The sequence below is a fragment of the Helianthus annuus genome, chromosome 15 (assembly GCF_002127325.2).
Source record: "Helianthus annuus cultivar XRQ/B chromosome 15, HanXRQr2.0-SUNRISE, whole genome shotgun sequence".
In the NCBI taxonomy this organism is placed as follows: Eukaryota; Viridiplantae; Streptophyta; class Magnoliopsida; order Asterales; family Asteraceae; genus Helianthus; species Helianthus annuus.
Window position 1 is genome coordinate 17,612,862 of NC_035447.2, and position 15,735 is coordinate 17,628,596.

The window sequence follows — 15,735 nt, forward strand, 5'->3', positions numbered from 1 at the left end:
TAAAAAAATTTAAAAAAGCTACAAAGAATGAAAATTATATAAAGCTTAAAAGTGTAATTACTTGAAATAAAATATGAACGTAAAGTCGTAAATAACAAAAAAAAAAAATGACATACACAAATATTAGAATTCACAAAATATACAAAGAATTCATAAAGAGTTAAATGTCATGTTAGTTCTTGTGGTTTGCTCCATTTTGCTAGCTTAGTTCAAAGATTTCATTTTTCGTCTGTGTATTCAAAAAGGTTTTACCATTGCCATTTTAGTCCACTAGGTTAACTTCATCCATTATTTTTGTCAACCAGAAGAGCAATTCGGTCATTTTATATGGCCGAATTGCCCTTTTAGTTAACAAAATCACATATAAAATGACCGAATTACCCTTCTCATTAACAGAAAAAATGGATAAAATTAACTCAGTGGACTAAAATGGCAACGGTGAAACCTTTTTGGACCCACATGCGAAAAATGAAACCTTTTGACTAAACTGCCGAAATAGCCCAAACCACATGGACTAAAATGACATTTAACTCTTTCATAAATCTCTAAATATTTTCCAGTATATAACATTGAATGTTTTATTTGTAACATTGTCATCCATATCTAACATTAATAACTTAACACCAGCTCTTGCTTCTTACTTTTGATACAATTCATCTCCTTCGGTTTTCGGACTTACATCTTGACCTTCATCAAACCAATTCTTAATCCGCGTTCAAAGTAGAACTAATAATACATGGGATCATGCATTGCCTTGAGAGAAATGGGACACTTGAACTATTCAAGCGATGCTCCCAAAATATCCTTTTCACGGCCAACACAAAGTAAACATTTTGGGGACTGTAATCTTCAATTTGTACTTGATGCATCTAGATACAATTGACTTTCCATACTTCTTAAGCAAATCTAAAAGTTGTAATAAAACATGCTTTTTTGTTGTTTGTTGTTTTCTTAAGTACCTTCCCTAAGCTCCCCAATGATTTGAGAGATCTGCAAACAGTACCACACAATAGTGGCTCATCTTTTAGAGCAAAAATTATTTCATATGCGTTGTTCAGAGAATGCTGCATGAGATGGTGTTTCCATGTGTTTAAGGTGATGTTTGTATTTTTAGAGGTAAAATGTCTGCAGTTTGCGGACCACATCTGCAGACATCTGTAGCAGAAGAGGTGGACCAAACCTCTGCAGTCTGCAAGAAGATAACTGTTTATTTTTTAACATCTGCAGTCTGCTGAAATAGGTTGAAATTTAAATAAACTAAAATAAGAGTTATATAACAGAGTTTTTCAACATTCAAATGAACTGGAATTTAAATAAACTAAAAATTTTTAAACTTAAAAGAGTTTTTCAACATTCGTTCGAATTTAAATAATAGTTGAACGTCCAATATCTAATGAGAATCCAAAATTCATTTGTACTAGAAATCATCCTAAAGACGTCATATATCAGTCAAGCAATATTGTCACCCATCCAAGTTTGTGTTATTCGTCCAAATGTGCATATAAAACAAAATCATCACCACCTACATTCATAAGTTTTAGATATTAAAAAAATTACAATCCTGAAATATAATATGTACATACATATGATGGTGATGAAACACCGATTAACACCAAGGTTAATAGATGGGGTTATTTCTTCTGTGGGTTCAACCTCTTTCCTAACTCGTGACAATAGCTTGAATCCTGCAAAACAGTAACACCGTTAGTCTTGTTAAGAGGGGGAGATGGGGGTTTTCCCTCTTAACCAGGCTCCGGCGTGAGAATAAGTACTGTTCTGAGAGGATAAAACAGTGTGTGTATAGAGTGAGTAAAGAGAGCCAAGATCCTTAACCTGAATGATGGAGGTTCCTATTTATAGCCAGAGGTTGAAGAAGGGAGGAGCAGCTGTGCCAGCTGTGGGTACGCGCCAGCTGTCTGACCAAGGGGAATATCCTCTTGGTCTGCTCTGTTACGGCTGGTGTAGTGGTACACGTGGCGCGCTTACATTTGTCCATGCTGGAAACCTTATACTGGTGTTGTCAGCTCTGCCCCCTGATTTGTCGCAGGCCTATGTGGCGCTCTGCGAGTGGTGACACGTGTTGTCCTTTTTGTCTGATAGAGCATCTTTGGTGCCACCTGCAGCTCTTCCAGAAGTTTCTAGAAGCTTCTGGATTGCTTTGCTGATGTGGCCGCCAAGTGTGCTCAGAAAGTGGTGTGGTCCCTGCCATGGAGGCAGGGAATTGGGACCATACCTCTTCAAGTCCCCCCAGTCCAGTGTGCCTTCTAGTTGAGTTGATCGTCTAGGAGGGATTCTGGACTTATAAGAATAGTGGTTTTTACGGCGCGTGGAGTTTGGTGATTTGAAAGAAAGATTTGAACCAAACGGACGCGCCGCGCACGGGTCTTGGTGCTTTTTATAAAAAATGAGCCAAATGGACGCATGGCGCATGGATCTTGGCTCTTTGTTAAACACGAGCCAAATGGACGCATGGCGCATGGGTTTTGGCCCTTTGTAAAAAGTGGGCCAAATGGACGCATGGCGCATGGGTTTTGGCCCTTTATAAAAAGTGAGCCAAATGGACGCATGGCGCATGGGTTTTGGCCCTTTATAAAAAGTGGGCCAAATGGACGCATGGCGCATGGGTTTTGGCCCTTTATAAAAAATGAGCCAAATGGACGCATGGCGCATGGGTTTTGGCCCTTTATAAAAAGTGGGCCAAATGGACGCATGGCGCATGGGTTTTGGCCCTTTATAAAAAATGAGCCAAATGGACGCATGGCGCATGGGTTTTGGCCCTTTGTTGTTTCCTTCTGATGGAAGTTTGGTGGTTTTGGGAGGAGTTTGATGTGACTATCTGACATCCCTGTCTTATCGGAGGCGAACAGGCGCTTTTTCAGTTACTTTCTGTCACGTCAGCAGGCCCTGTTACCCATGCTTCCCGAAAAAAAGAGGTGACGTCTTCTCTCTCTTCTGACGTGTCACTCCCTCATTGTTTGCTTTTCTTGGGCTCTGACGGTCCCTTACCCATCGCATTAAATGCGATGGGTATAAATAGGAGACGGTTTCTCCCTCTTCTTCACTTTTCAAATTTCTCAAGTTTGGTTTTCTCCATCTCTTTCGTTTCCTTCTTTCTTTACTTCGAGTATTTGTTTAACCCTTCGTTGTCCTCATCATGCCTGGTACGAATCCTACCCAGAGGAAGAGAAAATATAAGGGGAGGGCTCCTCCTGGTCCTGACCAGGCGGTCATAGGATGGAAGGAGGAAGAGTTCAACAATCTTGTTCATGGGATGGCTTTTCGCCCCGAGTGGGGAGCCCAGTATCCTCTTGCTGGTTCCACTGCCCTGGATGCTCCTCCAGGTTATATCACTCTATATGCTGCATTTTTCCGAGAGGGTAGTTTTAGGCTACCGATTACGAAGTTTACTGCCTCTGTCTTGAGGGGTTATGGGTTGCACATTTCGCAGATCAACGCGATTGGGCTTCCACGTATTACTCATTTCGAGTATGTTTGCAGGGCTTACCGCATTGAGCCGACGTTTGAGATGTTCAACGTCTTTTATAGCGTTACCTATACCAGTGGTTTTTATTCATTTCAAGCGCGGACCGGTGTTGCTCCGGTGTGTTCCGTTCCGTTGAAGAGCCTGCACGACTGGAAGCAAAAATTCTTCTACATCCGTCGTGGTGTGATTCCGATAGATATGCCTTATCGGTTGGTCAGCCAAGGGATTCCGAAAGTTGATGTTATGGGAGATTATGCTGCCCAAGATTGGTATAAAAAGATAACACACAAAGCAACTGCCATTTCTCAGTTGGAGGAGATGGCTTTGGTTGGTGCCGGAATGAGTATGCTATGGGTACCAAAGAATCCTCTGGGTCAACCTGTTTATAGCTATCAAGGCAAATGTGTGTTACTTTCATAAGTTACTTCTGAATTATCCTTCCTTATGTTTGTTATATTTTTATGTGTTTTCTCTTATCTTCTTGCCCTTTTGCAGTTGGTTATAGTTTGATAAATGTTCTGGACCCGAAGGCGGCGGGTGCCATGGTTGAAGCTATTCAAGAGGATGGGAAGCCAACATGGTTAGACCAAATCCGGGGCCGTTTCTTGCACCCAACTAATGAAAGCCTGAGTAGATATGCCAACGATGTTCTAGGTGAAGATGTTGAGACTGACCCTGTCGATCCGGGTCGAGAGGAAGTCGTTGTTCTTTCGAGTGGGAGTTCTGACCAAACCCCTGAAGGTCTAACCTCTCGTTGCGCGCGTGCAGGTACCGCGCGGGGTGATGCTGCAGAACCTGTGCAAGAGGTTGTTGATGATGCTGCTGATGCAGAGGTGCCTGTTGATCCTTCTGCTCAGTTGGAGACAAGAAGAAAAGTGAAGGCTGATAAATCTGAGAGGGGAAAGGAAAAGGCGGAGGGCCGAGTTTCTGGTACTTCTCGTAAGCGACCCCCTATTCTTCCTTGTCTAGATTATGTGGTTGTCTCTGACACGTTGTCTGGTCTAGGAGTTGGTGAGAAACCTCGAGAGTCTGATCCGGATGATCAGTCTACTTTGACTGATCATATGAAGAAAAAAGCTCTTGAAGATAAAAAACGCAAGCTTGATGAGCAGGCTGCTGCACTTCTTGCGGCGAAGAAAGCTAAGCTCCACAAGGAGGCTTTTCCCACGCCCTCTGAATCCGAAATTGATATGGGCATTTTTAGTGAGAGTCGCGGGAATCTTTTGGAGGAGATTTTTGCTGCTTCCGCCCCTCCTGGTAATGATTTTATAGTTGCATCTTTCTTTCATGTTTCTTCAAGTTTCTTCTGATTGTTGAGGTTGCTTTATGGCAGAAGTGAAGACTGGCAAGAAACCGCGCAGGGTGGATATTTCACAGATTACTCCTCCTGCTTCTCCTCCGTCAAGGACGGTTGGGTTAACCCCTCCGCGCGAGGGAGCTGGGGAGAAGGAGAAGCCGACGGAGGTTGTTGCAGAGACTGCATGCGAAGGTGGTGGTGATGTTGCTGGTGGTGAATGTATTGGATGTAAGGGTAAGGGTGTGGAAACCTAGTTGGAGTCTAGTGAAACTACTCCGCTCCAAACCATATATACCAAACGTGCTCCGGGTGGGGATGGTGCTACCTCCGGTGTGGCTCGTAGCCCTCAATTTGAGAAGTTTCATGCTGATTCATGGGAGACACGCAATCCTGCTTGTGATGACCTTCCGCACGCTCCTCGGTGGAACCTGACTCAAGGTTCCCGGATGAGTGACTTGGCTAATTGTCATGAATTTTTCTCTCTGTCTCTCCCCCCTGCAGAAAGAATGTTTCAAAAGAGGCGCGATCGGTTTGAGTTGTTGGACGACCATGTCCATGCTGGAGTTAACTTCTTTGCCACTTCTCAAGAGATTCTGCGCGAATGGTGATTGATGGGGGAAGAGACTGTTGAGTTTGAGAATGCGAAGAGGGCGTTGGCTGAGGAAAGGGAGAAGTTTAATGCTGAAAGGAAAGGGTTACAGTGGAGAGTTTCTGATGCTGAGCGCAAGCTTGAGGAACAGAAACAACTTAACCTTCAGAAGCAGAAGGATTGGGAAATTGTCTGTGAGCGCACCAATGCTGAAATGCAATCTCAACGTGATGCGGTTATACATTTATCGAATGAGAAAAAGGAGTTAGCAGATGAAGCTAATAAGGCGCGCCTTGCAGCTGAGAAGAAGGAGAAGGAGTATGTTGACCGGATTGATAAGTTGGAACTCCTTACACAGCAGAAAGTTTCTGAGTGTCAGGCTTCTGAGCTCTTGGCTGAGGAGGCATCTGCTGATTGCAAATGGCTGCTTTCTCGCGCTGTTCCTTTGGTAAGCTTTCCTTCTTTGTTTTTGTCTTTGTTGTATCTGGTAATGTCTTTTTGATCCTGGCGTTTTCCTTGTGCAGCTTGCTGACCGTATTGTGAATTCCCCGGAGCTTGCCACTTATATGTATGAATTGGGGCAGGCGGGATACAACAGCGGTCGAAAATACGGTTACTCCGAGGGTAGAGCTGCGGTTGTTAACAAGGAAAAGGATTACCATTTTGAACTTTACAAGGAAGACTGTGATGGTAACTATGCTGCAAAACGGAAAGAGTTTGCATCCTTGGAGTTTGCTGTTGTGAGGACTGCAGAAAAGTTAGCTAAGAAAGCTGATGGTGTTTCTAGGTTAAAAAAGGCTCTTGGAGATGATGCGAGCGCGACAGGGGGTGCTGGTACCAGCCATTCTTGAATGGTGGATTCCGGCCTGCGAGCCGCGTATGGCCTGGGGCGGCCTTGTAATTTTGATAACCTGTTTGAACAATTTCGTTTTATTTTACGTGTTGTGTTTATGAACAATTACTCGTCTGTTTTTTGTTATATCATTTGTCTGTTTTTACGTAGCTTTGGTTATGCGAATTTTGTTATCGTCATAATATGTGCATGTTCAATTACTTTGATTAGGAGTCACGAATGAATGATGGCGCTGAAAGGTTATATTGTGTTAACCACAATGTGTATTCTGTCGTATTTGCGCGCGAGTAGGTTCGTGACTACGAAGTGATCGAGTTGCAGGTTATTGTGTGAGCTCAGCTGTGTTCAGCTTTGGGAGCATTACAATGTTTATTTACTTGCTATCGATGTTTTCGTGTTTGTGTGGGCACGAAGTTGTTGTTCTGGCGTTTATAGGCTTTAGTTGTGTTTTTTACCCGGCTGTGCACTCGGTTGTGACGAGCCTTGCGGGTCTACAACGTTTCATATGGTTGAGCCATGGATGTTTTCGTGTATGCCCAAAGTAATTAATGCAGTTGTGACAAGAAATTTGCATGAGATAAAAGTAGCCAAACATTTCTTGTATTATAATAAATGTGTTGGCGATTCGGCCTTTGTGATTACATGGCTGTTTTACATATAGCACTTTCTAAGCTGCTGAGCGTTCCAAGTTCGTGGAACCTCTTTGTCGTTGATGGTGCGTAGTTTGTAAGCTCCTTTGCCGAGTACTGTGTCGATGACATATGGGCCTTCCCATTTAGGAGCCAATTTTCCGGGCTTTTCTGCGTTGGAAGCCTCATTGTCTCTTAGGACGTAGTCCCCCGGGTTGAAAGTGCAGACTCGTACTCTGGAGTTGTAATATTTTTCCAGCTTCGTTTTGTACTTTGCCTCATTGATTGCTGCCATCTCTCTCCTTTCTTCTAGGAGGTCCAGATCAATCCTCCTTTCTTCTTCATTGTTGATTAGGTTCATTGAGAGCATTCGTGGAGATGGCAACCCGATTTCTGCTGGTATTACTGCTTCAGACCCATAGACTAAGCTGAAGGGTGTCTCACCGTTGCTTGTCTTTGGCATTGTCCTATGGGCCCACAGTATGCTTGGCAGTTCGTCTACCCAACCTCTTCTTTTCTCGCCTAGCCTTGCCTTGATACCATCGACAATGCTTTTGTTGACTGCCTCTACTTGACCATTCCCTTGCTGGTGCGCAACCCAAGAGAAGGTGTGTTCGATGTGCAATTCTTTGAACCATCGTTCGAGGTCGTCTGCTGCGAAGTTCGCTCCATTGTCGGTGATGATTCTGAGAGGTAGACCAAAACGGCATATGATTTGTTCCCATATGAATCGCTTGACGACTGTTGATGTGGTTGATGCAAGTGCCTTCGCCTCTACCCATTTGGTAAAATAGTCGACTGCGACTATTATGAATTTAACCGCTCCTGACGCTTCTGGGAAAGGGCCTACCATGTCTATGCCCCATTGTTGAAAGGGCCATGCGGTCGTGACTGGTACTAGTTCATTTTTGGGGCGCATGGTCTTAGACGCATGTCTCTGGCATCCACTGCACTTTTTCAACTCTTTTACAACGTCTAAATGCATCCCGGGCCAGTAGTACCCAGCGTTCATCACTTTTGCCACCACCATTCGAGGCCCGGCATGAATACCACAAATTCCTTCGTGAATTTCCCGGATTAAGTAGTTTGCGTCTTCGGCGTCTACGCATCTTAGCAACGGGCCCAGGTATGACTTTCTGTATAAAATTCCATCGGCCATCTGGTAGTGCTCGGCCTTGTACTGGATTTTTCTTGCCTCTGCTTTGTTTTTCGGGAGAATTCCAGATTGAAGGTACATGATTATTGGGGTCATCCAAGAAGTTGTCCCTGTCTGGATGACGCTTACTTCTCTGAGTGGGACGGATGGGTTGCTCAAAACTTCTATGCGCACATCCTTTGCTAGGTGTTGAAAACTTGGTGATGCGAGTTTACTCAGCGCGTCCGCTGGCTTGTTCTCGCTTCTGTTTATGTGGTGCACCTTGTAGGAGTAGAAGGTTTGTAGCAACGTTTTTGCTTGGCTGAGATAGAGTGCCATTACATCCCCTTTGGCTTCGTACTGGCCGTTGATTTGCCCTGCTACTAGCATTGAGTCCACATGCGCTTCGATGTGTCGGACCCCCATTTTGATCGCCAACCTTAAGCCAGACAGGAAAGCTTCATACTCGGCTTCGTTGTTCGTACTTTTAAAATCCAGGCGTATGGCGTATGTGAATTCATGTTTGTCGGGGCTTACCAGCCTAAGCCCTGCGCCTGCTCCGTCTTCGTTAGACGCGTCGTCTGTGTATAACAACCATGGCTCTTCTGTTTGCTTTTTCTCAGCTTTTTCCATTGCTTTACATTCTCGATCTTTGTCATCTGGAACTTCCGTCATAAAGTCTGCCAAGACTTGACCTTTGATTGATGGTCGTGGTCGGAAAACCACATTGTGACCTCCCAGTTCTATCGCCCATTTGGCTAGTCTTCCTGATACTTCTGGTCTTGCGAGGATGTTGCCAATTTTGTAGTTTGTTAACACATGGATAACGTGGTTGGAAAAGTACCTGCGCAGCCGTCTTGAAGCATGAATCAGTGCGAGGACTAATTTCTCCATGATGGCATATCGGGTTTCTGGGTCGGTCAAGGTTCGTGACACATAGTAGACTGGTGTTTGGATACCATGACGATCGACAAGTAACACTGCTCCGACTGCCCTATCGGAAGCTGATAGATATAGTACCAAAGGTTCTCCTTTGTTTGGTGCGGTTAGTGTTGGCAACTTGATGAGGCAATCTTTCATCTCGCGGAATGCACTCTCTGCTTCCGGAGTCCATTGAAACTGGCTTTTCTTCATGCAATTGCGCAATGTTTTGATGAACGGAAAGGACTTTGCGGCGTGATTAGCTAGGAAACGATTGAGCGCGGCTAAACGTCCTGCTAATTTTTGCATTTCTTTGATGTTTGATGGAGAAGGCATCCTTTCAATTGCTTGGACTTTTTCTGGATTCACCTTGAAGCCATCTTTTGTGACAATGAAGCCTAAGAATTTCCCTTCTTCCATACCGAATGTGCATTTTGCTGGGTTCAGTTTGATACTTACGCTGCGCAGCGTGTTGAAAGTCTTTTGGATGTTTGCCAGCATCATGCCTTCTTCTTTGCTCATAATCACCAAATCGTCCATATACACTTCTATGTACTTGCCGATGGCGTCGCTGAAGGTTTCGTTCATCAATCTCTGGTAGGTCGCGCCCGCATTCTTTAGGCCGAAAGGCATCTTGGTGTAACAGTACAGCCCTGTCGGCGTGCGGAATGCGGTTTTGTCCTCGTCTTGGACAGCCATTTGGACCCGGTGATATCCCTTGTAGCAATCAAGGAAGCATTTCCATCTGAACGTGGCCAAAGAATCGATTTTTTCGTTTATGTCTGGTAAGGCGTAGCAGTCGCGCGGACATGCCTTGTTTAGATCTTTGTAGTCGACACACATTCTCCAGCTGCCGTTTGGTTTCTTTACCATTACTGGGCTTGCCACCCATGTTTGGTATCTGACTTCTCTAATAATGCTCGCATTTAGCAACTCCAGTACTTGCTCTTTCATGGCGTCGTGCTTTATATCGCCCAGGTGGCGTTTGGCGTGTACCACTGGCTTTGTTTCGTCTGAGACGTTTAGACGGTGTTCTGCTATGTGCCGTGGGACACCAACCATAGCAGCTGGTGTCCAGGCAAACACGTCCATGTTTTCATGCAACAACTTCTTGAGCGCCGCGCGCGTTAAATCGGACATCGCAGGTCCTAGGGTAACTGTTTGTTTTGGGTATGCGCTGTTCAATACCCATTTCTCTGCCTCTGTGCGCGGTGCTGGTTTGCTTGTTTTTGCAGGTCTGATTTCATCTGTTGCTAAAACTTCTTTGCTCGCGTATATCAGTGCAATGCCTGTTTCTGTTGAGAATCCAACAGCTGAATGTGGTGCAGAGCATATCATACTGAAGTCTCCTTGGGATTCTCTTCCTAGGAGGATGTCATGTCTTGAGTGTGCTGGTAATACCATGAATGTGACCTCTTCTGTTCTTGAATTTCTTCCATCCGAAAGTAACACCAGGAATGATATCTGCCCAGGGGAAAGACGGCTTCGTTGCAGAAACCAGTTAGTGGGTAATCCACTGGTTCCAAGCGCGCCTTGTCCTCCTGATCAAATTGATTGAAGCATTGTTCATATATGATATCCGCGGTGCTCCCTGGATCGATGAAGATGTAGTCTGTCTGGTAGTGGCCAATCACACCTGGAATGACTATTGGTCGCTTTTCCCTCGGGCCTCCTCTAACAACTGGGAAAATAACTTGCTTCTCGCGCCATGAATCATCTTGTGTGCGCTTGTTGTAGTTTTTCCTTGGTCTTCGTGGACCTCCCTGAACCATGTGGGTTTCTAACTTCCTGAGTTTTTTGTTATCTGGCCCTTCTTCTTGTCTTTGGATTTAGCGATAATCGCGCTTTCCGCTTTTTACCAAGTGAGTGAGCTTTCCATCTCTAAGGGCCCTTTCGATTTCTTGCTTTAAACTGAAACAATCGTCGGTTAGGTGGCCCGTATCCTTGTGAAATTCACAGAAAAGATTGGGATCTTGACCCCTCTTGTTGCGCATCTGTAGGGGTGGTTTGAACTGGTGATTTTCGGTAGCCAAGACTTCTGAGGGGGTTTTTGTCAGTGGTGTCCACTGTTTTTCCCTATTTTCTCGTTTCACTTCCTTTTCGGTGAGCTATTTGATTGATTGTGTGGCGCGCATCTTCCCTTGTTGGGCTTCTTTCTCTGTGACCGGAAGCCTTCCATGGCTGACCTCTGCCCCTTCTGTTATGTCGGTCATTGGAGTTATGCGTGCGTTGACGGTGATCGTCACCGGTCAACTGTCTATCGGTCTGCGCAATGGTTTTTGCTGCCTATATGAAGGTTTCCCAATCTTTGGGTCCTTCGTCTCGTCCTTTGATTCTTTTGACTAAATCGTCGCACTTGACCGCCCTCATGAAATGTGCGCGCATCATCTTCTCGCCCACGTCTCCGATTTCTAAACATTCCTTGTTATATCTTGTAATGAAGTCTTCCACACTTTCATGATCTTTTCGCCATATGTTTAAACAATCACCGGGATCTCTGGTTTGTCTTCGCTGCTGAGAGAAGTGTGCTAGGAACTTCTCTCGGAAGTCAATCCACGACTTGATTTTTCCTGCTGGCAGGCTGTCGAACCATATGCGCGCTGCGCCGACGAATGTTTGAGCGAACAGGTGGCACCAAGTTGGCAAGTTCCATCCCCCTGTTGCTCCTGCGCCATTAAAAACTTGGAGGTGATCATCTGGGTCTGTCAACCCGTTGTATTTACCCACGTTGTGCGGTAATTTCGTTTTGTCGATGGCGGCGCAGGCGATTTCTTTGATGAATTTTGAATTTTCAGCCATATCATCTGGACGATAGCTCAAGGTGTAATCATGTTCTGCTTTTGGGTTATACCCCGCGTGCTTGGACGGGTTGTATGCTTTGTGCTCTGGATGGAGTCTACTGAACACTGTGCTCTCCCCTTTGTACGTTGGGTCGTCTTCTTCTTCATCCCATTCTGTATTCATGTTGCGCGCGCCCAAACGAGCTTGGATCGGCCTCCTTTGCAAGTTGGAGTGTTGTACAAAATTGCTTTCTGTTTCGCCGTAAGTGTCGCGCGTGTCATGTGCGCTCGGTCGTCTGACGTTTTGCATTGGTCCTTTCTCCGGACGTAGGTTCCACGCGTTAGTCTGTTGAGTTGTATGTGTACTCAGAGACCTTGGTTGTAGGGTTACAAATGTTGACTGGTTAGCTTGTGCTTGGAGCAAAGCTTGTTGCGCGTTGAGCTGTGTATAAACGAGGTTATGGACGCCATTTGTTCGGCATACCAGGAAGCCAGAGTTTTTCCTTCGGGTAGCCCTAAAAGTGCAGAAAAATTGAGTTGTGCTTGTTCCGATGGAGCTGAGGGGCCGGCTCCATGGCTTGGTGTCTGCATTGGTGGAGGTGTTTGGTGTAACACCCCCGGTGGAGTTTGGAAGGTGGCTCCGTTTGTGGTTTAAGTGATGATCCTGGTTGGGGCTTGGAAGGTGGGTCCAATTGTGGTTTGGCTAACAACCCTGGATGCACTTCCAAAGATACCAGGAAAATCATTGTTCATCTGTCCCTCTTGGATGATTTCGTTCCTTTGACCCCTTTGGACGTGTGCTGTGTCCGAAACGAGTTCAAAGGAAGAAACTTCTCCATCGACTGGGTGTGAGGGATTTTGTTCAGCCATTTCTGACGAGTGTTTTTCAAAAAGGAAAAGAGATGAGATTGGTTTTGCAAAAAGCGGATGGCGCCAATGATGAAACACCGATTAACACCAAGGTTAATAGATGGGGTTATTTCTTCTGTGGGTTCAACCTCTTTCCTAACTCGTGACAATAGCTTGAATCCTGCAAAACAGTAACACCGTTAGTCTCGTTAAGAGGGGAAATGGGGGTTTTCCCTCTTAACCAGGCTCCGGCGTGAGAACAAGTACTGTTCTGAGAGGATAAAACAGTGTGTGTATAGAGTGAGTAAAGACAGCCAAGATCCTTAACCTGAATGATGGAGGTTCCTATTTATAGCCGGAGGGTGAAGAAGGGAGGAGCAGTTGTGCCAGCTGTGGGTACGCGCCAGCTGTCCGACCAAGGGGAATATCCTCTTGGTCTGCTCTGTTACGGCTGGTGTAGTGGTACACGTGGCACGCTTACATTTGTCCATGCTGGAAACCTTGTACTGGTGTTGTCAGCTCTGCCCCCTGATTTGTCGCAGGCCTATGTGGCGCTCTGCAAGTGGTGACACGTGTTGTCCTTTTTGTCTGATAGAGCATCTTTGGTGCCACCTGCAGCTCTTCCAGAAGTTTCTAGAAGCTTCTGGAGTGCTTTGCTGATGTGGCCGCAAGTGTGCTCAGAAAATGGTGTGGTCCCTGCCATGTAGGCAGGGAATTGGGACCATACCTCTTCAGATGGTCTAGTTATGAAAGGATAGGATGGTCTAGTTATGAAAAGATAGGATGGTCTAGTTATGAAAGGATAGGTATGCAACTGTATACGCTGTTGTACCATAGAAGAATGTTTTCCACTATAAACTATAAAGGTGAGTAACAAACAAACAAATGGTTGCAGTAAAGAATCACCAACCAAGTTATAGTTTATTCATTTATTACTTACATGGTGGGGCCTATGACAATCACCATGTTTGAAGCCTCTAAAGAAATATATTGTTGGGCTGCAGAATCACATCAAATAGAATGTGTGACATTGGCCAACTTTTGGGTGAAAATCTTGATACACATGCTTTTTAACACAAAAATCAATTCATGAAATAAAGGAGCATGGCGTACAACAAAATCGTTGAGCACACTTTCCAGTACAGGGTGTCTTCCGGCATCAATTGCCAGTGGCCCATTCTATATCAGAAAATATAACAAGTCGAGCGATTATGTCATCATGTGAGTAAAAGGTGTTTAAAATATATCTAAAATTTATACACACCTGCACACACGTCAAAAATCTATGTTACTTACCAGCATTCATTGTTGACGTTATTTTCACATATGTTTCAGGTGCAAATGTGTGACTATGAAAGCGTGCTACACGTAGGATGGACACGGACCTTAGTTTTGCTTTAAAACAAAGAACAATTATTTGTGTTTTGTTTATGTTTGAAAGACAATGTAATTTAATTAATCAATAACCATGAAACTTTAAGTACCATGTGTTGTGAAACAATTTGTAACGTGACCCCTCACGTTTCCGTCGCGGGTTGTTTTATACGCGGTCGGGGTGTTACATTAACTTGGGTCATTAGAGTTTTCGCATAATCCTTAAAATCTACCAACAATCTTGCGACGCCATTAACTTGGGTCGTTCATGTTTTCTATGTCTATGTAGAGCTAAAACATGTTGATGCTCTTGGTGGATGTTAAAGGTTTTGGATGAGACTTCGGGTTGGGTAAGCTCTTGCCTTTGTGTGGATATAACACCAAAGCGTAAAGGACTTGATATATATATATATATATATATATATATATATATATATATATATATATATATATATATATATATAGGGGGCTGCTAGAATGAGAACCACCCCGAGTTGTAAGAACCGCGAGAACTACACCCCACGAAGCGCCGTTCGCCATGATTTTTTTTACAAGTAGATGTGTGTATTATAAACACAACCGTAAAAAATCATGGCGAACGGCGCTCCGTGGGGTGTAGTTTTTTACACCACAAGTTTGGTGTTTTTTAATTTTTTTTTCTTTTTTCTTTTTTTTTTCACCAAACTTGTGGTGTAAAAAACTACACCCCACGGAGCGCCGTTCGCCATGATTTTTTACGGCTGTGTTTATAATATACACATCTACCTGTAAAAAAAAATCATGGCGAACGGCGCTCCGTGGGGTGTAGTTCTCGCGGTTCTTACAACTTGAGGTGGTTCTCATTCTAGCGGCTCCCTATATATATATATATAAGTAGCTACATTAGGGGAATTGACAACTCACCAACGGACCAATAGACACTAATATATATCCCTTAGACTAATTAATTAATATTGAATACCGGCATCGAGTGGCGTTTCCCTACTGGTAGGGGTGTCCAAAACTATCCGTATCCGAAATTTCCAATCCGAAATATCCGATATCCGAATCCGAAATATCTGAAAAAACAGATATCTGAATTTTTCGGATTCGGATAGTGATTTTCAAAATTTTCGGATATCCGAAATATCCGAAAATTTAATTTTCATTTTTCTCGGATATCCGAATATCCGAAAATATCCGAAGTATCCGAAGTATCCGAAATATCCGAAAAATATCTGAAAATATCCGAAATATCTGAAAAATACCTGAAAACTTATATCCGGATATCCGAAACTATCCAAAATATCCGTTTCTGAATATGAAAAAAATAATAAAAAAGTAAAAATTAAATAAAAAGTTGGATTTTCGGATATCCGATTCACTATCCGAATCCGAAATTTCGGATACGGATTCGGATAGTGAAATCTGGTATCCGAAAATTTCGGATATCCGCAATTCGGATATCCGGTTTTGAACACCCATGCTTGCTGGTACCCAATTTTAAATCCACCGGAAGCAGCTTGCACACCTCCATGTTCGGTGGCCTGTCGCTTGAGCAAAAGCTGAGTTTCGGAGACCTTTGGCGTGTGTTTTGAGCTCTCCTGCTTCGTTTGTTTCCAGTGGAGTAACTTAAATTAATCCATATGATTGATGATTCATGATTGTTTATATGAATACTCGAGTAGTTAAATTGGCATATGGTTTGACTGTTATGCCTGATATGTAGAGTTCTTACACGGGACCAAATTTGTTTGGATTAGGGTGTGACATGGGTTTGATTTGATTTAGAAGGCTTGAAACCAAATTGGTTTCATTTAGCATACGGTGTAGGAGCCATTTAAA